Consider the following 24614-nt stretch of genomic DNA (forward strand, 5'->3'; position numbering starts at 1 on the left):
TTGGTAGAGTGCTGTGATGTCACAGCTCATAGCCAACTTTCAGCTCTTGGGCTTAGGCGATTCTCTTGCCTCAGCCTCCTAAGTAGCTAGGACTATAGGTGTCCGCCACAAAGCCTGGCTATTTTTTTGTTAGTTTGGCTGGGCCTGAGTTTGAACCCACCATCCTCCTTGGTATATGAGGCTGGCGCCTTACTCACTAAGCCATAGGTGCCACCCTATTCCTTCTGTCTTAAGGGAAGAGCTAGGCAAGCAAAATGCAATTAACTCTCCTCCCTCCAAAGCATCATCATTTTGCTTGTGTTTTCATTGCCTGAGTGCTATAGCTCCTTAATTAGTTTCAAGATTTCTCAAAACTTTCTGTAATAAATTCTGCCTGAACATGTTAAGGTTGTGAACTTGCCACTCTGCATGTACATTGGCAGCACTGTACAAACAGCTTGGTAAGGTTTCATAACCTTGGTATATCAGTGTGTCATAGCTGTGTTTGTGTGCATCTGTGGTGGTATCTTGCTGAGTGGCATTCATTATTGTTAAATGTTTTTGTGTGCTGTCACAAGAATATGAAAGCTTGAATTAGAGCAATGACTAAACATTAATTTTCTTGTCAATTTTGTGTTCAGACAGTGAAAAGGGTAAGGATTTGCACTGAGAGTAACTGAATTGGGAAAATTTAAGTGCTTGCTAGAAAGTACAGATTACCTAGAATTTTGCTTTGTTTTCCTAGAACAAAGATTTTAAAAGTGGTAGTCATTGTGCCAAATTAATTCTACAGATGTTTGTTTGACCTACAGTATTTTAAAATTATTTCAAATTATTTTAAAACACTTAAAACTTGGAAGATTTAGCATAAAAATGCAGAAGTCTGGCTTCTTTTTGAAAAGTCAGAGGATTTGGCTGTAGTTGGCCTCTACTTCCTGAAGAGCAATCTCAGCAATCTCCTGAATCTTAATGGCTATTCCCCACTTTAGCAGGGTAGGCACATTCCACTTCATCCCAATCCCTATCAAGCCCTATTATTTACATGGTATTAAGGCTGAGTATGTGTTCCACTTATCATCGGGTTTACACTACCAGATACATTCGATTTTGCTATAGAACAAGGTCATCAAACTATAATACAGCCCTCCATCTGGTTTTATATGATTTGCAGTCTAAGAATGGTTTTTACATTTTCAAATGCTTGGGAAAAAAATCAGAAGAAAACATCTTTTAAATGTGAAAATTATATGAAATTCAAATTTTCTATCTCCAAGTAAAGTTGTATTGGAACACAGGAACATTTTTTTTTTCTTCTTTTTTTTTAACATACTGTCTAGGCTTAGTATTATAGTGTCAGAGTTCAGTAGCTAAGATAGAGACCATAGTATTTGCAAAACCTAAAATATTTACTGTCTGGTCCTTTACACAAATTTGCTAAGCCCTGCTCTAGAACAAAAGGGGAAGCTCTCTCCATCCCCTTTCCTTTAATCTTTGTCCATTTCTTATGTCTTGCACTACTTTTTTGCTATCTTATCTTATATATTCTCCTTCTGACTCAGGATAGAATTGTCTTATCAAATTCCGTTCCACAGTAAGAAGGGAAACTGAAAACATAGGAGAGCAGGGTTTTGATCTTTATTTTTAACTATCTTGGATCTTGGACAAGTCATTTAATCTCTCTGAGCTTCTCTTTCCTCATTTGTTTGACAAAAGTGCTAAATTAGATCATCTCTGAAATATTTCTTACTTTGAATTCCATGAAGTAGACAAAAAAGAAAGAAGAGATAAGCTGAGAGAATAAAAATGTAAAGGGCAGAGACTAAAGAAGGATTGGGAGATTCCTGGTTGCTAGGTAGGCAGGATAGAATAATAATTGCCACCTTTATTCAGTTAGGCCATTTACATATATTATCTCTAATTCTCATAATGACCCCATAAGGTAGGTATCATTACCCCATTTGCAGATACAGAAACTGAGGGTCAAAGAGGTTAATTGGCTTGCTCTAAACCAATATCTATTAAGTGGCAAAAGAATCAAGGTTCATACCTGAACTATCTGGCGCAAAGCCAGTACCATTCCATTTCAACAAATTGCCTAAGTCAAAAGAAGAGAAGTGAGCTAAGAGAACTTGCTGCTGTTATATATTTGCCTTCTAAAATAAATGGCACTGTTTCTCTGGTGATCTTACACACTATTCTTTAAGTCTATCTATGCATTTGTTGGCTTTGTACCTTCAAAGGAGATATCCTTTCTAGTCTAAAATCTCCAAAGATTTTAGAAGGTAAAAGATTTTTCAAGGTAAAACACATTTCAAGATGTGCAGTCACATGGAAGAATGAAAATCTTTTATAATATTGTTTGTTAAACTGACAGCTCTACTTAAGAGAAACCATTAAAATATTTACAAAGTAGCAGCTGCTCTTGTAAAAAAATACAGCTTTTTTCAGGTATAAAAATAAGCAAATTGATAAGTACAAGATAAGGCATTTGACAACTGCTTTATGTATATTGCACAAGATATGGAAAATTCTGATATTTACAGAGTAATTATACTATAAAGCCTTTTGGGTTAAAAGGACATAGATCCAGTAAGCACTGAACTGTTTATAAGAATTTTTGATACTCATCTTTTAAACAATTTAGGAAGCCCCCCAAACATAATCCTTTAAGAAGTGTTAGGTTTCGGGTATTTAAAAAAAAAAAAGAAGAAGCAGCTTGTTTGTAGAGGATAGTTATATGAATGAATCTGTATTGAACTCACTTGAGTTCTATATTATACTATAATATGAGTGAGGGCTCTTAAGAAAATAATTATAATGAGAAACAGACCAAGACAACAAACTAATATATGTCAACAAAAACATTTAAAGAAGCTGAACACTTGCATTTATGCCTTTATCTAATAATTTGACAATATAAGCTCAGTGATTTTTGTCTTTTTAAAAAGTAAATATTAATAAAAAGTTGTATTTGGGGGTAATTTTTATTAATTTTCTTATAAGAGAGCAGTGATATAATACTTTTACAACCCAAGATTACTTATGAGGAAAGGAAAAAATAGGCACAATCTTGATAGCTACATGGAAGGATGACACTGGTGACAACATAAGCTTGCCAGTTTTATTTAATGACTGCTACTTACTGGTAAGAGCACTAGACTGAAAAAATCTTTTGGTAGTGATTTCTACATCCATGATATTCTAATAGCTTGAGAAAACCACATACTTTCATCATTATTCATATAAATTATGGAATTTTCCACCCCTTAAAAAATTGGTATCATTTTTCTTTTTGGACCTTCAAGTTCACTTATTCACAATTTATTGTCCCTCCAAATAAAGTATTTTCCATGCTATTCTTAAAGATAATATTTTTCTATCTTTTAGAACTACAAAAATGCAGGAAACTGGGGGGTAATAAGATACTCAATAAGTATGAACAGCTTATCATAAATTACAGCTTATCAAAAAGCAGAGCAGGAAAGGAAATTGTTACCTTGATCTAAAAGGGTAAGCACAAGCAACTTATCTTTTAGGGTAAATAGTATGAGATCCCACATTGTTGGTCGCAACTACTTCAAAGTGTGTATATGATGTCTATGGAATCTTTGGCATATATTTTGTTGACAGTTTTCTTTTCATTAGAAAAATAAGAAAATCAGGAAAAATATACAATTAATGATGATGTGTTATATTACTTTATGTTTGTCAATTATTTTTAACATTGGTTTTGTCTTGTCCTCTAAGAGACCTTTGATATGAGTTCATGTGCACAAATGGAAAAACAATAACTCATCCTTTAGAAAGATGTAAATATATTGAGATTAAAATATTTTATAAAGGTTTCATTTTCAGCTGTCATTACTATGTATTGATTATGTTGAGTTTCAGTGTCCACATGTTATCATAGTACCTTATAGGAAAAAAGCAGATATTTGAAATGTGTCTATTTTCAGTATAACTTGGTAGGAAAAGAAATCTCACTAAACAAGATCAGATTTCAATTTTTATTGCTTGTCCCAAGTTAGAAAATCTAGTGAATATCAAGAATCATTCCTCATTTTTATTTTATTTTAGTGGTAATCAGTTGGCTTTCTAAAACTGAAATGCAGTGGTAAGATATTAGTTATCCTATTACCTCAGGGACACCAAGGTAGGCAGATTGCTTGAGCCTAAGAGTTTGACACCAACTTGAGCAGCATAGCAAGACCTTGTCTCTACAAAAATTTTAAAAACTTAGCCTGACATGGTAGCACACACTTGTAGTCGCAGCCACTTGAAGAGTGAGACAGGAGCATTGCTACAGCTCAGGAGTTTGAGGTTATACATCAGCTATAATCAGGCCTTTGTATTCTAACTTGGGCAACAGAGTGAGACCTTATCTGTAAAAAAACAAAAATAAACACTCTCCTAAAATCTAGTTATCATTGTTTTGTTTCTATGTAGTCCCTCAAAAACGTATTATAATTTTATAGTTAAAGATAATAGGATTAGGAAATATATAAAGTTGAAGTCTTGATTAAATGACTTAATATTCTTCAAATTTTAAGGATTTTTTTAAACTCTTATTTTTGAATGTTTTTATTTTAAATTAAGGATTTTGAATTAATTCTTCAAGCTTTTATTAACTCAACCAGGAAGAATTTTTTTCCTTTATAAAAAAAATTTTTTTTGAGACAATCTCACTTTGTCACCCTGGGTAGAGTGCCATGGCATCACAGCTCATAGCAAGCTCAAACTCCTGGGCTCAAGTTCTCTTGCCTCAGCCTCTCAAGTAGCTGGGACCCCCAGCGCCAGCCACAATGCCCAGCTAGTTTTTTCTTTTTGTGGTGGTGGTGGTTGATTTCTTTTGGGTAGATACCCAGTAGTAGAAGAGATCAATAGTACTTCTATTTTTAGTTCTTTGAGAACGCTCCAGGCTGTTTTCCTTAGAAGCTGTGCTAATTTACATTCCCACCAACACTGTCCAGGTGTCCTCAAACTACGGCCTGCCTAGGACATTTATCCCCCTGTTGGGTATTTTTGCTGCTGCTGTCTTGTCCAGGGGCCTTCAGTCCGGCCCTACAAGGGTCTGAGGGACAGTGAACTGGCCCCTTGTTTAAAACGTTTGAGTACCCCTGGATAAGCCTTCCCTTTTCTCTGCATTCTTGCCAGTATCTTTTTTTTTTTTTTTTTTGTCTTTTTAATAACAGCCATTTTGACTGGGGTAAAATGGTATCTCATTGTAGTTTTGATTTGTATTTCTCTGATGATTAGTCGTGATGACCATTTATTAAATGGCCTTTGGCCATTTGCATGTCTTCTTTTGAAAATTGTCTTATTCATGTCTATTTATTTTTTATGGGACTATTTGTTGTTACTGAGTTACTTTTGTTGCAGGATCTCCTATTGCCTGGAGATTAATTCTGGATATTAATCCCCTATCAGATGAATAGTTTGCAGATATTTTCTCAAATTCTACAGGTGTCTTTTCACTCTGTTGATTATTTCTTTTGCAGAGTGGAAACAAAGTTTAAATCTTGTTTGTCTATTGTTGTTGCCTGTGCTTTTGAAGTCTTACTCATAAATTCTTCCTACACCAATGTCCAGGAGAGTTTTTCTTGTGTTTTCTTCTAGCATTTTTTTTATACTTTTAGGATTAAGTCTTTACCTTCAATTGATTTGTATATATGGTGAGAGATAGAGGTCAAGTTTCATTCTTTTGTATATGGAAATCCAATTTTTCTAGCACCATTTATTAAAGAGAATGTCCTTTTTCCAGTGTATGTTTTTGTCAGCATTGTTAAATATGTGGCTTTGATTCTGGGTTCTCTATTCTGTTTCACTGATTTCTGTGTCTAGTTTCATACCCATACCATACTGTTTTGGTTACTATAGACAGAGCCTTGGAAAATAATTTGAAGTCAGGCAATGTGATGCCTCCCACTTTGTTCTTTTAGTAAGGATTGCTTTGGTTATTCTGGCTTTTTTTTTTTTTTTGGCTCCATATGGATTTGAGGATTATTTTTTCTAATTCTGTAAAAAGTGACATTTGTATTTTGATAGGCATTGCATTGAATGTTTTAGATTTCTTTGGGCAGTGTGGTCACTGCAATGATACTAATTCTTCTGATTCATGAGCATAGGATATTTTATTATTTGCTTTGTGCCATAGTTGCTTCTTTCATTTGGTGTTTTGTAGTCATTCTTGTAAGCTCTTTCAACTCCTTGGTTAAATTTAAACATTCCAGGGAGGTTTTTTTGTTTTTGTTGGGGGTAGCTATTTCCCCCCCCCCCAAAAAACACAGGGTCTTGCTCTGTTGCCTAGGCTAGCAAGCAGTAGCATCATCATAGCTCACTGCAATTTCCAACTCCTCCAGTCCTGCGCTCCAACAATTCTACTGTGTTAGCCTCCTGAGTAGCTGAGATTACAGGCATGTGCCACCACACTCAGCTAATTATTATTTTGTTTTCTTTTTGTAGAAGCAGGATCTCCTATTGCCTAGGCTGGTCTTGAACTCCTGGCCTCAAGCAATCCTTCCATCTTGGCCTCCCAAAGTGGTAGGATTAAAGATGTAAACTACTGTGCCTGGCCTGTAGCTATTTTAGTGGGATTATCTTCTTGATTTCTTTCTCACCTTTATTATTTATAGTGAATAGAAATATAACTGATTTTTGTATGTTGAATTGTATCTTGCAACTTTACTGAATTCATTTATTAACTTTAAGGTTTTTTTTTTTTTGGCTGATCTTTAGGTTTTTCTATACATAAGATCATATACTTAGTAAACAGGTATAATTTGACTTGTTTTTTTCCCAACTCACATATCTTTTATTTCTTTCTTTTGCCTGATTGCTATGGTTAGGACTTCTAGCATTACATTGAATAAGAGTAGCAAAAAAGGGCATTCTTGTCTTGTCCTAGTTCTTAGGAAAAATGCTTTTAACTTTTCCCCATTTAGTATGGTATTAGTTGTGAGTTTCTCATATATTATGTATAGTTTGTATCCTTTTGGGATCTGGTCCTTCTGTGTCTAGTTTTTTTATCATGAAACAATGCTGAATTTTATCAAGTGCCTCATCTGTGTCTATTGAGGTGATTATGTATTTTTTATCCTTGATTCAATTTATGTGCTGTATCACATTCATTGATTTACTTATGCTGAACCATCCTTGCATCTCAGATATAAAACCTACTTGGTCACAGTGCATTATCTTTTTGATATACTGCTGGATTTGATTTACTAGTATTTTCTTGAGAATTTTTATACCTATGTTCAGCAGAGATACTGGTCTGTAGTTTTCTTTTTTTGTTGTGTCCTTGTTTGGTTTGGTTATCAGAGTGATACTGACCTCATAGAATGAATTATAAAAAATTCCTTCCTTCTCAGGAGGACTGTTACCAGTTTTTCTTTGTACAAGTAGTAGAGTTTGGCTATTGCTGCATCTAACCTGGGGCTTTTCTTTATTGGGAGATTGTTTATTACTGATTTTATCTTGCTATTTGTTACAAGTCTGTTCAGGTTTTCTTTTTAATCCTGGTTCTAATAATTTATCCATTTCCTTTAGATATTCTAGTTTGTGAGCATATACTTGTTCAAAATAGTTTCCAGTGATCTTTTGTGTTATTCTGGCATAACTTGTAATAGCTGCTTTTTCATCACTGTTTTTATTTAAATGAGACTTCTTTCTTTTATTGGTTAGCAAGAGTTTTGTTAATTTTGTTTATCTTTCAAATAACCAAATTGTCATTTTGTTGATCCTTTGTAATTTTTTAAGTCTCTATTTCATTTAATTCTGCTCTGATCTTTTTTTTTTTCCTGCTGCTAATCTTAAATTTTGCTTGTCTTTCTTTTCTAGTTCCCATGGAGTGTATTGTTAGCTTGCTAATTTGTAATCTTTTTGTTTTTGATATAGGCATTTGACCCTATGGACCTGAAAACCCAGAAAACCAGTTTGACCGTTTTTTTTTCCCCCTATATCCTGAGAAACCAGAAATCTGCTTTCATTCATGGAAGCTTAATTCTGAGAGCATGGTAAACTGGTTTAATTATTTATAATGTTTGTATAACTGATGAAACATATTTTTGTGTTGTAAATTCTAAATAATGCAAAAATTGCTAAGGAATTTGGAGATGGGTTTAAATTGGTGTGGGTTGGCAGGGTCCATAAGGTTAATGCTAAGACTTCCTTTTTAGCACTGCTTTTACAGTATACCACAGGTTTGTTTGTTTGTTTTAGCATCATCATGCATCTTTGTTTCAGGCCACCTATGAATCAGGTACCAGACTCAACTCCTTTATTTGATTCCAGAATCCTATGAATGATAAAGCTAGTAACATCAGGACATAAGCACTCTCTCCAGGCCTGTGTCTCGTCTTTGGCTGCCCTGACACCATCACCAGACAATCAGCAGGACATCCTGAGGAAGGGCAAACATCATCATATACAGGCCTTTTCTTTATTTGCAAAAATCATAAAGAGATATGTCATAAAAATCCAGCAAGAGGACTCTACGAGCCGCACTATTTGAAGCCTGTTCCCAGGGGAGTACATCAGTGTATATCCTGACAAGGTTTCCTCTTCTTTAAGCTAATGCTACTATATCCTGAAACCTGTATTCCAGTGTGTGTCTATGATGTGCTGTGGCCAAGAATTAATTCTTGAAAACAAATGGACACGGTTACAGGTCCCCAACAATTCTTTATTCAGCTAAAGGGGCACCACACTGTTCCTTTAGCAGTATGTCCATGATTCTAATTCCCTTCTGGGCACCCTGTCTTAAGAATATACTGGCAAAAGTTTCCAAAATGTAGTTGAGAACTCCAACTCCCATGATTGAAATCCTGCCTCTTTGAATGGACTCTGTCCAATTTGGATTTTCCACACTTTCCTGGAAGACAGATTCTTCCTTCATAGAGGTAAATTGTGAGGAATCATGTGAGGCACGTGAAGCCATACACCACGTGAAGCAGTAACTTCGCATAGCCATTTTTCTATCCTGAGGATTGAGCTTTGTTTCCTCTTCTAACTGGATATTGGGTACCTTTAAAATGCTTATCTTCTGCAAAATTTCTGGAACCACATTCTGACAGATTGCAGTCCTCTTTCTATAGATGACCCGTGTTGATTCATGTCTTTTTTCCTCCACGATTTTTACAGAGATGATATTTTTGTCCATGGGATTGGGGTACTTTTGGAGGAAACTGGCGACCACATGCTCTAAAGGATAATTGTACACCTGGCGCACGTCCACCATGACCCACATGCCCGCGCACTGCAGCTCCGGTGCCCACCATGCCTCTGCCTCCTCCAGCACACAGCTGCTCAGGGTTGGCTGTGGCCCACAGGCATCCCCTGGTATGTTGTATTTAAATTTGCATTTGTTTCAAGAATTTTAAAATTTTCTATCTTAATTTCTTTATTGATTCAATGGTCATTTAGAGCATGTTTAATTTCCATGTATTTGTATAGTTAACAAAGTTCTTAGTATTGACTTCTAGTTGTATTCAATGTGGTCTGATAATATGATTTGGTTTTCAAATTTGTTGATTTGTTTTGTGGCCTAACACATGGTCTATCCTAGTGAATGTTTCTATGCTTATGAAAAGAATATTTTATACAGCTGTGAGTAAACATCTGATAGGACCATTTGACCAGTGTACTAATTCTGTGAATAGAGTGTTGAAGTTGAGTAGACTATTTTTTCAGCTTGACTATATTGTTGGTATATATGAAGGTACTGATTTATGAATGTTGATTTTGTAGCTTGAGACACTGCTATATTCCTTGATCATGTCTAAGAGTTTTGCAGTAGAATCTCTGGTGTTTTCCAAGTATACAATCATATCATCTGTGAAGAGTGATCTCTTCTGACTCTATATGAATACCCTTGATTGTCTTTTCTTCCCTAATTGTGATGGCTAAAACTTCCATTACAGTGCTAAAGTGCTGTGGAGACAATGGGCAACCTTGCCTGGTTCCTGATCTGAGTGGAAATGATTTCAATTTAACTTCATTTAATATGTTATTGGCTGTAGGTTTGCTGTAGATGGCCTCTATCAGTGTCCCTTTTATACCAATTTTCTTAAGTGTTCTGATCATGAAGGGGTGCTGGATATTATCAAAGACTTTTTCTGCATCAATTGAGAGAATCATATGGTCTTTGTTTTTTAATTTGTTTATGTGATGAATTATATTTATAGATTTACGTATGTTGAACCATCCTTGAGATCCCGGGATAAAACCCACTTGGTTGTGGTGTATAATTTGTTTGATGTGTTGCTGGATTCTGTTGGTTAGGATTTTGTTGAATATTTTCACATCAATATTCATTAGTGATATTGGTCTATAATTTTCTTTTCTTGTTGGGTCTTTTCCTGGTTTGGGTATCAAGGTAATGTTTGCTTCATAGAATGTGTTGGGTAGTATTCCATCTTTTTCTATATTTTGGAAAAGGTTAAGTAATATAGGTACTAGCTCCTCTTTAAAGGTTTGATAGAATTCTGACATGAAGCCATCTGGTACCAGGCTTTTCTTTTTAGGGAGATTTTGGATAGTTGATGCTATTTCAGAACTTGATATAGGCCCGCTCAACATTTCCACTTCATTGTGGCTAAGTCTTAGAAGGTGGCATGCTTCCATGTATTGGTCAATTTCCTTTAGATTTTCATATTTCTGAGAATAAAGTTTCTTGTAATATTCATTAAGGATGTTTTGAATTTCTAAGGGGTCTGTTGTTATTTTGTCTTTACCATTTCTGATTGATGAAATTAGAGATTTTACTCTTTTTTTTCCTGGGTGGGTTGGCCAAAGGTTTATCTATTTTATTGACCTCTTCAAAAAAACAACTTTTTGATTTATTGATCTGTTGTATAATCCTTTTGTTTTCAATTTCATTTAATTCTGCTCTAATTTTGGTTATTTCTTTTCTTCTGCTGGGTTTGGGATTAGAATGTTCTTCCTTTTCCAGTTCTTTGAGATGTCCCATTAAGTTGTTAACTTCTTCTCTTTCCGTTTTCTTGAGGAAGGCTTGCAGTGCTATAAATTTTACTTTTAGGACTGTGTTTGTGGTATCCCAGAAGTTCTGATAATTTGTGTCTTCATTATCTCTTTGTTTCAAAAATTTGGTAATTTCCTCCTTAATCTTATGTATGACCCAGCTGTCATTCAGCATGTTATTTAGATGCCATGTTTTTGTGTGAGTATGCAGATTCCTGTTGTTATTTAGTTCAACTTTTATTCTATGATGGTCTGAGAAGATGCAAGGAATAATTTCTATTCTTTTAAATTTGCTGAAGTTAGACTTGTGACCTAAGATGTGATCAGTTTTGGAGGATGTTCCACGGGCTGATGAGAAGAATGTGCATTCAGTTTGGTTAGAATGAAATGTTCTGTAGATGTCTGTTAAATCTAAATGTTGAATGATTAAGTTTAAGTCTAAAATTTCTTTGCTCAGCTTCTTATTGGAGGATCTATCCAACACTGCCAAAGGAGTGTTGACATCTCTGACTATGATGGTGCTGGAAGAAATCAAGTTGCTCATGCCTGTTCCAGAGTGTCTCTTATAAATTGAGGTGCATTCTGGTTGGGTGCATAAATATTAATAATTGAAATCTCATGTTGAGTGTTACCCTTAACAAATATGAAGTGACCATCCTTATCTTTCCTTACCTTTGTTGGTTTAAAGCCTATTGTATCTGCAAATAAAATTGCAACACCTGCTTTTTCCTGATTTCCATTTGCCTGGAATATAGATACCCATCCCTTCACCCAGAGTCTATATTTATCTTTTAAGGTAAGATGAGATTCTTGTATGCAGCAGCTATCTGGCCAGTCAGCCAACCTGTTCCTCTTTAGAGGACAATTTAAGCCATTCACATTAATTGAGAATATGGATGAGCCTGGTAGAATTTTGGGTAGAGTTTTTTGATAGTCCAGTGGACATTTTTAATCCTTTCATCACTGTGGAAGTTGGAATTTGATCAAAAGTTTCTGAGTGAGTTTACTTTTGTGGTGGAGGATTGCACTGGTCATTATGGAGAATAGGTCTGAGAATTTCCTGAAGAGCTGGTTTAGTTATGGCAAATTTCTTCAACATGTGAATGTCATTAAAGTCTGTAATTTCTCCATCATAGATGAAACTCAGTTTAGCTGGATAAAGGATCCTGGATTGAAAGTTGTTTTGTTTTAGGAGATTAAAAGTCGATGACCACCCTCTTCTAGCCTGAAAGGTTTCAGCAGAGAGATTTGAAGTCATTCTAATATTCTTCCCCTTGTAGGTTATGGTTTTCTTACATCTGGCTGCTTGCATAATTTTCTCTTTTATATTAACTTTAGGGAAGTTAATTATAATGTGCCTGGGAAATGTCTTATTCGGGTTGAGTTGTGCTGGGGTTATGAAACTGTCTGCTCTCCGAATTTCAAAATCTCTTGGCATGTCTGGAAAGTTCTCCTTCATAATCTCATGAAGAAGAGCCTCTGTGCCTTGAGAAGCAACTTCGTAGCCTTCAGGGATTCCTATAAGGCGAATATTAGTTTTCTTCAAATTATCCCTAACATCTCTGAGAGAATGATCCATTTTTGCTCTCCATTTCTCTTCCTCTTTGAGAGTTTGGGAGTATTCAAAAGCTTTGTGTTCAATGTCAGAAATCCCCTCTTCTGCTTGCTCCATTCTGTTACTGAGGTATTCTACTGTATTTCTCAGATCTTTGAGGGCTGGAAATTCTTATCTCAATGTGTCAAAATCTTTGGTGATACTGTCTTTGAATTCATTGAATTCTTGAGACAACTTTTGAAATGCTCCTTAAATTTCTAATTCCAACTTTACCTCCATTCTATCAATCTTATTTGCAATCCTAATTCTGAATTCAATTTCTGACATCTCAGTCGTTTGTCTAGGAATGGGATCTTCAGTTGTGTCCACTGTGTTGTTCCTTGGGGGAGTTGATGTACTCTGATCATTCATGTTACTGGAGTTTTTCTGCTGATTCTGCCCCAGGATTATTTTATACCATTTGGCTAGATGAGCAGATAATGTAAAGCTGGGTTGGGGGGCTCCTGGAGTAGTGATTAACCAACCCTTTGCCCAACAGCTGGGAGTGGTGTCTGTACCTTTTCCCCTAGAGCTTTGCAAAGGACCTGTACAGTGCTATGGCCTGAGACACTGGGGACTTACTTCGTGTAGTGGGGCAAAGTGGCTCTGTCTTGTTTTCAGTTGGTCTCTATCCTATCCTGGTGAATCAGTTACTCTGGGTTGAAGTCTCAGCTGTGGAGACCATCAATTAAGTCACCCTGCCTGCCATGGGCAACAAGTGGGAAAGGAAAATCAAACCTTCCCACAACCACACACCCAGAGTACCACTTTGGATAGTCCTCAGGTGATTGGTCCAGTCCAAGACATCCAAATCAATTGTCCCAGTCAGCACCTGGTCTCAAGGGGGAGAGTTCAAAAGGGGCACCTAGATAGCAGGGGTCTGCTGTCAGCTCGAGTATTACTCATTCTGGTGCTCCATAGAGTCAGAAGAACCTCCCTAGGAAATAAATTAGTCTGGGTAGGTTGATGCCTCCTTCCATACCTTGCACCTCTGTCATACCCAGTCATTGGTAACCCCACAGGGCAGTTCCTGCCAGTGAGCTGTGCTCCTCCAGGGGTTTGCACCTGCCTGAGTCACAGGGAAATCTATGTCTTCTCAGCCAGGCATCCATACTCTGCTACCATCTGGCAGGGGCAGCTGAGGCCTGACAACCTCAAGTGGTAAATAAAAGCTGGGGTGGTTCACTCAGTTCCAGTCCCACCCCTGATTAATGTTGCTGACCTTATATTTTCCCAGAATTTGTGATTCTGTCCTGGCTATATTCCCCTCAGACCAGGTGCTATTTGAGTTCACAGAAACTGTGACTCAGCCCTGGTCTGTGCTGCTGCCCGGAGCTGGTGTCTCTGCTGCAGTCTGTGTTGAGGCGGGTGCAGTTAGAGCTCACACTCAGCTCTGGGTTCCAGTCTCTGCCCACCTGCCTTTGTCTCAGCTATGATCCCCTGAGGGCTGGGTGCTTCTTAGGCTCACTAAAGCTATCCTGGCTCAGCACTGCCCTAGGAGTATCCCGTCTCTGCTTGCCTGCATCTTCTATTCTCTGTCCCTGCTGCACCCCACCCAGGCAGGTACCACCTCAGGCATACCCTTTATTCATGGGGCCTGTGTTACTGTCCCAGATCTGTTCTGCGAGTGTCTGCCACTGGAGAAGGCGCCTGGCTTTCTCTGGTTGCCCAGAGAGACAGGGAGTGTCTCTCCAAAATATCCCCAGGAGTGAGAGCTCTATTGTTCCCACTGCTGCCGCTGTTCTCTGTGCTGCGGGGCACTGCCTCTCCTTCTCCCTTATGGTTCCTTCAGCCCACTGTCTTCTCCTTAACCCCATGCTGCAGAATTAGCACAGACTTGCAACAGCCCATGCCCTGTCCACACCTCTCAAGAAAATGCCCAAGAATCTGGAGTCCATAAGCTACAGGCTTCCAGACCTCAGGGTGAGAATGGAGGGGAGTGCTGGGAGTTCAGAATTTCAGGTAGAGAATATGTACAGCTTTATATAGTTTTATGACTGGCAGTAGAGAGCCATGGCACCTAGTAGGGGAAGGAGATCCGGTTTTTAGAGGGTCTCTCCCGTGGGATAAAATGGGAGGATATTTTAACTCTGCTCACTTATTTGTAGAACGTAGACTATGAGTCATTCTCTTGGGGGAGGGGACTCCCATCTGCTTGGTGATGGATTTTGTACCTATTATTTGTATTCTTGGGGTCATAGCTCACCTCAGCAGGGTTGATGTGCATTCTTCAGCTTTCTCTCTTGGCTCAGCTCCAAACTATCAGCTTATCTGCTAAACTTATGTCCTTTAACTCTTCTTCTGGATGGGAGCCTCTGTGGAAAGCTGGCTCCAGTTAGCCATCTTGCCTCCCCCTCTGATCTATGATTTCTTTCATCAGTGTTTTGTAGTTCTCCTTGTAGAGATCTTTTATTTTCTTTATAGTTATTGTAAATGGTATTAGGCTCTTGATTTGGTTCTTGGCTTGACTGTTATTAGTATATAGAAATGCTCCTGATTTGTGTATGTGGATTTTGTACTTATCAATTCTAGGAGTCTTTTGGTAGAGTCTTTCGGGTTTTCTAGATACAGAATTATACCATCAACAAACAAGGATAATCAGACCTCCTTTTTCTGATTCAGATGCCTTGTACTTCTTTCCCATGCCTGAATCTGCTGGCTAGTACTTTCAGTTTCATGTTGAACAGAAGTGGTTACAGTGGGCACTCATGTTTTCTACCAGTTCTTAGGGAGAATGCTTTCAAGTTTTGCTCCATTCAGTTATGATGTTGCCTGTGGGTTTGTATATGGTTTGTGTAATTTTGAGCTGTTTTTTTCTGTGCCTAGTTTCTTGAGGGCTTTTATTATGAAAGGGAGCTAGATTTAATCAAATACTTTTCTGCATCTATTGAGATGATCATATATATATGTGTATATATATATATATATAGAGAGAGAGAGAGAGAGAGAGAGAGTCTTTGTTTTTGCTTCTAATGAATGTGACGAATCTCATTTGTTGATGTGTTTATGTTGAACAATCCTTGTATCCCTGGGATGAAACCCACTTGATTATGGTAGATTTTTTAATATGCTGTTGAACTAGGTTTGTAGTATCTTGTGTACTTTTTCATCTGTGTTCATAAGGGATATTGGTCTGTAGATTTCTCTTTTTTGCTGTTGTTGTATCTTTTCTTGGCTTTGATATTAAGGTAATAAATATTGGTTTTCTAGAATGAGTTAGAGAAATTCCTTTCGCCTTGATGTTACAGATTAATTTCTGTAAGATAAGTGCCAGTTATTCTTGTAGGTCAGGTAGTATTTGGCTGAGAATCTATCTGGTCTGGGGCTTTTGTTGTGATGCTTTTATTACTGCATTAATCTCACTACTGGTTCCTGACCAGCTCAGGATTTCTATTTCTTTCTGATTCAGGCCTAGGAGGTTGTATGTTTCTAGGAACTTATCTATGTCCTCTAAGTTTTCTAGTTTTGTATAAGAGTTTTTCATAGCATTTATGGATGATGTTTTGTATTTCTGTGCCATCAGAAATGACTCCTTTTTCATTTCTGATTGAGTTTATCTGAGTCTTTTCTATTTCTGGTTAATATGGCTAGATGTTTATTGATTTTGTCTATCTTCCCAAAGAATGAGCTTTTTGTTTTGTTGATTTTTTTTTTTTTATTCCATTTCATTTAGTTTTGGTCTGAGCTCTGCTATTTCTTTTCTTCTGTTGGCTCTGGGTTTGGTTTTTTCTTTTTCTACTTCCTTAAAATGTGATATCAGGTTGTATCTTTTTGATGTACGCATTTAAGTTTATGAACTTTCCCCTTACCATTACTTTTTCTTTATTCCACACATTTTTGTGTCCTCTTTGTCATTCAGTTTGAAGACTATTTGGATTTCCATATTAATTTCATCCCTGACCCAAGGATCACTGAGCAACAGGTTCTTAATTTCCATGACTTTGTGTAGATTTGAGAGTTTCTATCAGAATTGATTTCTAGTTTTACTCCACTGTGGTCTAAGACAATGCATGGTATAATTTTGATTTTTCTGAATTAGCTGAGAATTTTTTTATGGTCTAAGATATGATCAATATTAGAAAACATCCCATGTGCTAATGAGAAGAATGTATATTCTGTAGGTTTAGGGTAGAGTTTTATGTAAATGTCTGTTAGGTCCATTTGTTCTAGATTCCCATTTAAGTCTAGCGTTTCTTTGTTGATATCCTGTTTTCGTGATCTGTTAAGATTTGTCAGTGTCATGTTTAAATCCCTGGTGATTATAAAACTGTTTATTTTCTTGCTTAGATCTAGTAGAACTTGTTTATGGATCTAGGGGGTCCTGTATTGGGATCATATATATTTAGAATTGTTATGTCTTCTTGCTGAATTCCCCCCCCCCCATCATTATACATCACTGTTTTTATCTTTTTTCCTACTACAGTTGATTAAAAGTCAACATTTTCATATGATTAACATATGAAAATGGCTACACCTGCTTGTTTTTGGTTTCTGTTTGGATAGAATTTTTTTTTCCTCCATCCTTTTACCTTGAGTCTATGAGTTTAAGGGACAGCATATACTTGGACTATGATATTTTTATTCATTCAGCCAGACTGTCTTTTATGTGGAGCCTTAAGACTGTTCACTTTCAGTATTACTATTGATATGTGGTATATTGTTCTATTCATCATGTTGAATGATATCTTGTTTTGTTCTCTTTTGTGCTTTTTTTTTTTTTTAATAAAAGCTGTTAGCTTTAACTTTGGAGTGTTTTTACACGAGTGTGTAGTTGAGCTGTTGCTTGTATAGTACACTTTTGAGTACTTCCTATAAGGCAGGTCTAGTGGTGGCCAGCAGTTCTGTTTAAGAAGACTAAAAATGAAGCCCTAAACCCTTCTGGCTTATAAGGTTTCTGCTGAGAAGGCTGCTATTTGCCTGATGGCTTTCCCTTTGTAGTTTAGTTGTTGCTTTCACCTTGCAGTTTGTAGAATTTTCTCCTTCATTTTGACTTTGACCAGAATGACGACCGTGTGTCTTGCCTTTTCTTCTTCTCCCACAGGGATACCTATAGTATGCATATTGGCTCACTTGTTATAGTTCCATATTTTTCAGAGTGATTATTGATTTTTCTTTATTCATTTCTTTGCATATTTGGGTGAGTTAGTTTAAAAACGTTGTCTTCATATTCTGAGAATTTTTCTTGTGCTTTAAGTCTCTTGTTGAAGGTTTCTGATATATTTTCAAGTTCCCTAAATAATACTTTCATTTCTTTAAGTTTTATTCTGTCCTTTTCTATCTCTTTAGTGACTGTTTCACATCCTAAGATAGTTTTTGGCTTCTTTGTGTTTGTTTTCCACTTTCTCTTCAATTCCATTCGTGTTATTTGCCATCCACATTCTGAATTCCATTTATGATATTTGAAAAATTTCCCTTTGGTTGGGGTTTGTTGCTGTAGATCTATTACATTCCTTTGTGGGTATTGAACTAGCTTGGTTCTTTTGCTGGTTTCTTCTCATCTGAGCTTCTACTTTTGGTTCAGGGCAGGTAGGTTTGCAGTGCATCTACTTGCAAGCTTTGATTCTTTCCTTGAGAGCAATGTATGTGGGCCATTTCTAGTCTGCCATCTTGGTTTCTCTCCTAACTTTTCCATTTTATTTCAAGATACTTGACATTAAGAGTTGATGTAAGACTAGTAAATTGTAGTTTTCTTAGAAATTATCCATGCCATTTAAGTCTTAATATGTATTTACATAGAGTTGAATGAAGTAGTTTCTTATAATACTTAACATTTTGGGTTTGATAATTATTCCTATTGTCATTTCTTTTTTTTTTTTTTTTGTCACCCTGGGTAGAGTGCCGTGGTATCATAGCTCACAGCAACCTCAAACTCTTGGGCTTAAGCAATTCTCTTGCCTCGGCCTCCCGAGTGATGGGATTATAGGCATCTGCCACAATGCCCGGCTTGGTTGTAGCTGTCACTGTTGCTTGGCAGGCCCAGGCCAGGCTTGAACCTGTCAGCTTTGGTGTATGTGGCCGATGCCCTATTCACTGAACTATGAGCACCAAACCCATGTTGTTATTTCTACTTTTTTATGTTTGTGCCTTCTCTCTTCCTCAATAATTATGTTGATTTATTTTGATGATTTTTTAAATGATCAAATTTTGAATTTACTAGTTCTATTTCTCTGTTTTTTTGATTTAATTTCTAGAGATTCTAAATTAATATCTGAATTTGGTTTTATTCAATCCTACCTCTTTCATTTTTGGAGGAGGGAGTTGCTTTATTTTTCCTAGCTCTTAAACTTATCTGATTCTTAAAATTTGTTTTTGTTGATGTAAGTATTAAATGCCATTATTAATCTCTAATAACTCAAAGATTTTTATGTATAGGATTTTCATTAGTTTTATTTTTAAGAAATTACACTGTTCAACTTCAGGATTCTTCAATAACATACTTTTAAAAATGTTTCTAGGTAACAGACCTTTGGTTGTTTTATTCATTTCTCATTGTATTACTTTCAGGTCAGTGTATACTTTTTAGTATTATTTCTATCCTTTGAAATATACTGGTGTTTATCAAACTTTTCTTTGTTGCTGAAGATATGGCCATTTTTTTTTTCTGAATATTTCCACAAGCACTTACAAAAAGATATATCCTCCATTATTAGAGTTCAGAGTTTATTATAGGTTACATGATATATTTCATTGATTATGCTGTTTAGGTCTTCTATATCATCCCTATTTTTTTGTCCACTTGATCTTTCATTTTATCAATTTCATCTTTTGAAAGGATCCACATTTTGTTTGGTTAATGCTTTTACTTATTTATGTAAGTTTTTAGTTCACTTAGTTCTGCTCTGATGTTTATTATTATTATTTTATTTTTTTGAGACAGAGTCTCACTGTGTTGCCCTCGGTAGAGTGCTGTGGCCTTGCAGCTCATAGCAACCTCAAATTCTTGGGCTTGAGTGATTCTCTTGCCTCAGCCTCCCAAGTAGCTGGGACTACAGGCGCCTGCCATAATGCCTGGCTATTTTGTTGTTGTAGTTGTCATTGTTGTTTGGCAGGCCCAGACTGGGTTCGAACCCGCCACCTCTGGTGTATGTGGCTGGCACCCTGATTCCTGAGCCACAGGCACTGAGCCTGATGTTTATTATTTTTTTGTTTTGCAAAGTTCCGTTTGGTTTATTACTTTTCTAGTTCCTTGAAGTGCACTGCTCAGTTTGTTTGAAATCTTTCTACTTTTCTTGATGTAAATGTATGTTACTATAAACTTTCTTTTTAGCATTGGTATTACTGTATCCCACAGGTTTGTAATGTTTCCATTTTCCATTTGTTTACTTTTTTTTAAATTTCCATCTTTATTTCTTCATTCCCATAGTGGTTGTTCAGGAGTATGTTATGTAGTTAACATGTTTCCAGCATTCTTCTTGGTATTGACCTCTAGTTTTATTCTATTGTGGTCTGAGAAGATACTTGATATGATTTTGATTTTTGAAAAGTTTGTTGAGTGTTATTTTGGGTCCTAACATATGGTCTATCCTGGAGCTTGTTGATGGGCCGATGAAAAGAATTTATGTTCTGTAATTGTTTAATAAAATGTTCTGTAAATGCCAGGTCAATTTGAAATATAGTCCAGTTTAAAGATAATGTTTCTTTGTTGATTTTCTATCTAGATGATCTGTCTAATGCTGAAAGTGGGTATTGAAGTTCTCCTCTGTTATTGTATTAGAATTTCTCTCTTTAGATCTAGTAATATTAGCTTTATGAATTGAGGTGTTCCAGTATTGGGTACATATATAGAATTGGTATGTCCTCCTGCTGGACTGAACCCTTTTTCATGCAGTGATGAAATTCTTTGTCTTTTCTTTTTTTAAAATTGTTTTTGACATAACATCTAGTTTATCTGATGTAAGTATAGCTATTCCTGCTCACATGTGGTTTTATCATCTTTTTCCACCTCTGTACTTTGAGCCTTTAAGTCTTTACTGGTAAAGTGCATTTCTTATAGACTACATCTACTTGGATCATGTTTTTCCCCCCATTCAGCCAATCTGCATCTTTTAAGTGGAGTATTTAATCCATTTATATTCAAGGTTATTATTGACATGCGATGTTTTATGCCTATTATAGTGCTAATTTTCTGGTTGTTTTATATATTCATTGTTCCTTTTTTTCCCTACTCATATTGTTTGCCATATGGTTTGTTTTTCGTAGTGGTACCATGTAATCCCTTTCTCTTTCTTGTTTGTGTGTTTGGATATGTTAAAGTCTCCTTTTATGGTATAGTTCTCTTTATCTCTCCTTGCATGTTTTGTTACCTCTGCTTAATGAAAGCTGTTGCTGTGTTATTGGGATTTCCCCTAACTGTTACATCATAAATTGTAGCATCTGGCATCCTAATATCCTTCTTTGTCCCCTTTTTTGGTCTGAATTCTGCTTTATCAGATATTAAAATGGGGCCTTTTTCTGTTTCAGGAAGTTTTTATTTAGAGAAATCAGTATTTATTCTGTTGTATTGCATTGGTATTTTTGTTTTTGTTTTTGAGACAGAGTCTCATTATGTTGCCTTTGCTGGAGTGCCATGGTGTCACAGCTCATAGCAACCTCAAATTCTTGGGCTTAAGTGATTCTCTTGCCTCAGCCTCCCAAGTAGCAGAGACTACAAGCACCTGCCACAACACCCAGCTATTTTTTTTGTTGTTGCAATTGTTTAGCTGGCCTGGGCTGGGTTAGAACCAGCCACCCTCATTGTATGTGGCTGGCATGGTAACCACTGTACTACAGGCACATATGTGGTTAGTGCATGTATAGGATCTTTGTATATCTATCGTATTTCTAGCAGTTCTTCTTGAATCTTTTTTCTTTCTTTCGTTATGTTTTATTTTTTAAGTTTTTCCTCCTTTAACTTCTCTGTTTATCATAAATCATTGTGTTTACTTGGTCATGTGATCCTTTGAAATTAATTTTAATTTCTGAATTTTTTAATATTTCTAAGTATCTTCTTACTCTTTAATTCTCTAAAAATGTTTTCTGATCACCTCATTTGAGTTTCTATAATCTGGAATTATATTATTCTTTCAGAAAATCTATCTTTATATTAATTAAGCTTATTTCAAGATACTAGGGTCAATTTTCATCTATTTGTGGGCATGTCTTTCTGGAGTGCTTTCATTATTATTATGGAAAATTTTCTCTTTATTGTGTCTTTTAAAAATATCTTTCTGTGGAATTTGATTGCAATCCTTAAATGTTATTCATTTTTACTAGCAAATAGTTTATACTTTTAAGAGTAGAGTGGGTCTAGAAAGCTTTTTTTACCCTCCATATGTCTGGAGTTCCTGAGTCTATTGTGTTCATAAAGGAGGCAAAAGTATGGTCTTCTATTTTCCTCTCTTTCATTAATACTTTCTTTTTTCTTTGACCCTATTGTTCCTGTTATGGCCAATTGTTTCCCTTCATTTAGGGATTCACTAATAAGAATTACTTTGATCAGTTAATTTTAAGCATACATAGGATTCAGAATCTAGACCATTTCAACACCTCCATACCTTTCCACAGTTTCCTTATATCCACAAATGGAAATCTACAGAGTCTCTTCCATTTTCTATTGCTTTTATGAGAATGCCCTTGGAAGCCCTTCCAGTTAAGTAGTTGAATTCTCCATCTCTCAAGGCCATAAGAAGTCCCCTTACCTTCATTCAGCTTTTCCTATGAAGGTATTATTATTGTAGTGTATGTGAGAAACCCTGCTGTCAGTGTCTGTATTAATACAGAAAATTACGTTCAAGTAAGCATCTGCTCCATAAGTTTCTGCCCTGCTTGAGTATGCTGTAAGGACACTTACATTATTGTTTCACATATGTACTACCTGGCACTGTCTCCGAAGAGTGCTGTGTCTGGCTGGTGTGGCTGGGTGCTAAGAGCCAGAGGTGAAAGCTATTTGGGGATTGTCCCTTCTTCCTCCCTTACTGGGTCAATGAAAAAATAGTGTAATGGGATTTCAACTGTTGTCCCAAAAAGCTGTCCCTATGCCATCCCCTTTATTACATACCTTTCATGTTTCTTCAAAGTGCCAGATTAGCATCAAGCTCAATAGGGTCTACTTTCACAGCTGTTTCCACTATATCAGTTTCTTTGGTTGAAGTTTTGTTGGATAGTACATAGGGACAGTGAGAATCTTGATCACCCATTTATATATATCACTAATTAGATGTCCAGGCATTTGGCTGCCTTAAGAGATTTATGCCACCTACCTCAGCTTCACTGAATTTCTTCACATTGACATTTAGAGCATTGTATAGAAATCACATTTCATCAATACCTACTGTGGGCTGTCTAGATATCATGAAGTTTTTAGTCGGCCTGGTAGCCATTACTGATTTCTACCTAGTCATTTATTTTTGGGGTTTATAAGAATATGTTGTCACTAAGTTTTGTGTTAGATGCTGTCTGTGGATTTTGAGACTCACTATCTTAGCTGCTTATTTTATTATGAGGGGTTTCAGGGAAATTCAAATACTACAATGAATTCTTTCCAGAATTTTTTGGCAGCATTGATTTGAGTAAAAGCAGGGAATAACCCAAGCACTCACCAATAGGACACTGGTTAAACAAATTATAATATATTTATACAACTGAATAATATCATTGTAAGCAAAGAAAGGGGTCGATCTACGTATACTGACTTACAGCTTTCTGAACCATTTTGTTAAAAATACATGAAATTAGGGAAAAGACTAGATTCTTTTTCTGGTGGTTGGCATTGTAGAGAACTCTTCTTTTCTTTTATTGCCCTCACAGCAACCTCAAACTCTTGGGCTTCAGCAGTCCTTCTGCCTCAGCCTCCCAAGTAGCTGGGACTACAGGTGCCTACCACAACACCCACCTGTTTTTAGAGACAGGGTCTCACTCTTGTTCAGGCTAGTCTTGAACTCCTGAGCTCAAGCAATCTACCTGCCTAGGCTTCCCAGAGTGCTAGGATTATAGGCGTAAGCTACCTTCCCTGGCCAGAACTCTTATTTTCTAAATTAAGCATTTTACTACATATCAGTGTTCGAATTTTATATAACACATATGCATTAACTTGTCATTAGAAGAATATACTTTGGAAGCAATGGTTATACTATAACTTAAAGTTAATTGTAAACCTAATACATATCTGTATAAATCTGGAGTCCACAAACTTTTTAAACAGGGGGCCAGTTCACTGTCCCTCAGACCATTGAAGGGCCGTACTGAGGGCCCCAGGATGAGTTGGCTGCTGAGCAGGACAGGCAGCAGTGGCAAAAATACCCTGCAGGCTGTAGTTTGAGGACACTTGTAATATTACTTGCCTCCACAATGGAAACTAGGTGTCTATAGAACAAGCTTTGGAGTAGAACTTTTCACTAGAAACTATTTTATACCTTTTGAATTCTAAAGCATGTGTGTATTTGTTATTCAAAAAATAATTGAAAATTTCAGATTTTATATAGAATAAAACTTCTTTGATATAAATAATGAACACAAATTAAAAGGAATTTATTACAATAATATGTATAAAACTACACAAATTAAAAACTAATCTAAAATAGATAATTTAGAAAATAGCAAAAGGGTAAGGTGCCGGCCACATATGCCGGAGGTGGCGGGTTCAAACCCAACCCTGGCCAAAAAAAAAATTATTAGCATAAGAAACTCTGTAAGGGAGTAAATAGAACCAAAAATTTTATACTGAAAGCTAAAGTTACTATAATAATAATGTGGTCTAAGGGCACTGAGTTGGGTTCATTTGGGAGAAATATTTTAAATGGCATTAATTCCACATATTTATTCTGGCAGTTGATAGCTTTTGAACTTATCAAATACTTTAAATAAAATTTGAAAAAGAATCAGTGTCATTGTGACTATTTTTCCTTGAAGCATAGGTACAGACCATAAAACAAGAACCAAAATAATCTGTTAAAATGGGGTCACCAAAGTATGGCCAGGCAAAATCTAGCCTGTTGTCTTTCTGTACCTGTGAGCTAAGAATGTTTTTTGCATTTTTAATGGTTGGAAGAACATCAAAAGAAGAGTGTTCTGTGACCTGTCAACA

General features: G+C 36.2%; 1 protein-coding gene and 1 pseudogene across 1 annotated transcript in view; both read right to left on the minus strand.

The window, feature by feature from the left end:
* Positions 1-24614, minus strand: part of WDPCP (WD repeat containing planar cell polarity effector) — a 375892-nt gene that overhangs the window by 61053 nt on the left and 290225 nt on the right. The gene's annotated exons all lie outside the window — the stretch shown is intronic.
* On the minus strand, positions 8663-9226 carry LOC100943639 (annotated as a pseudogene).

The sequence above is a fragment of the Otolemur garnettii genome, unplaced genomic scaffold (genome assembly GCF_000181295.1).
Source record: "Otolemur garnettii isolate 467f Iridium unplaced genomic scaffold, OtoGar3 scaffold00024, whole genome shotgun sequence".
Classification (NCBI taxonomy): Eukaryota; Metazoa; Chordata; class Mammalia; order Primates; family Galagidae; genus Otolemur; species Otolemur garnettii.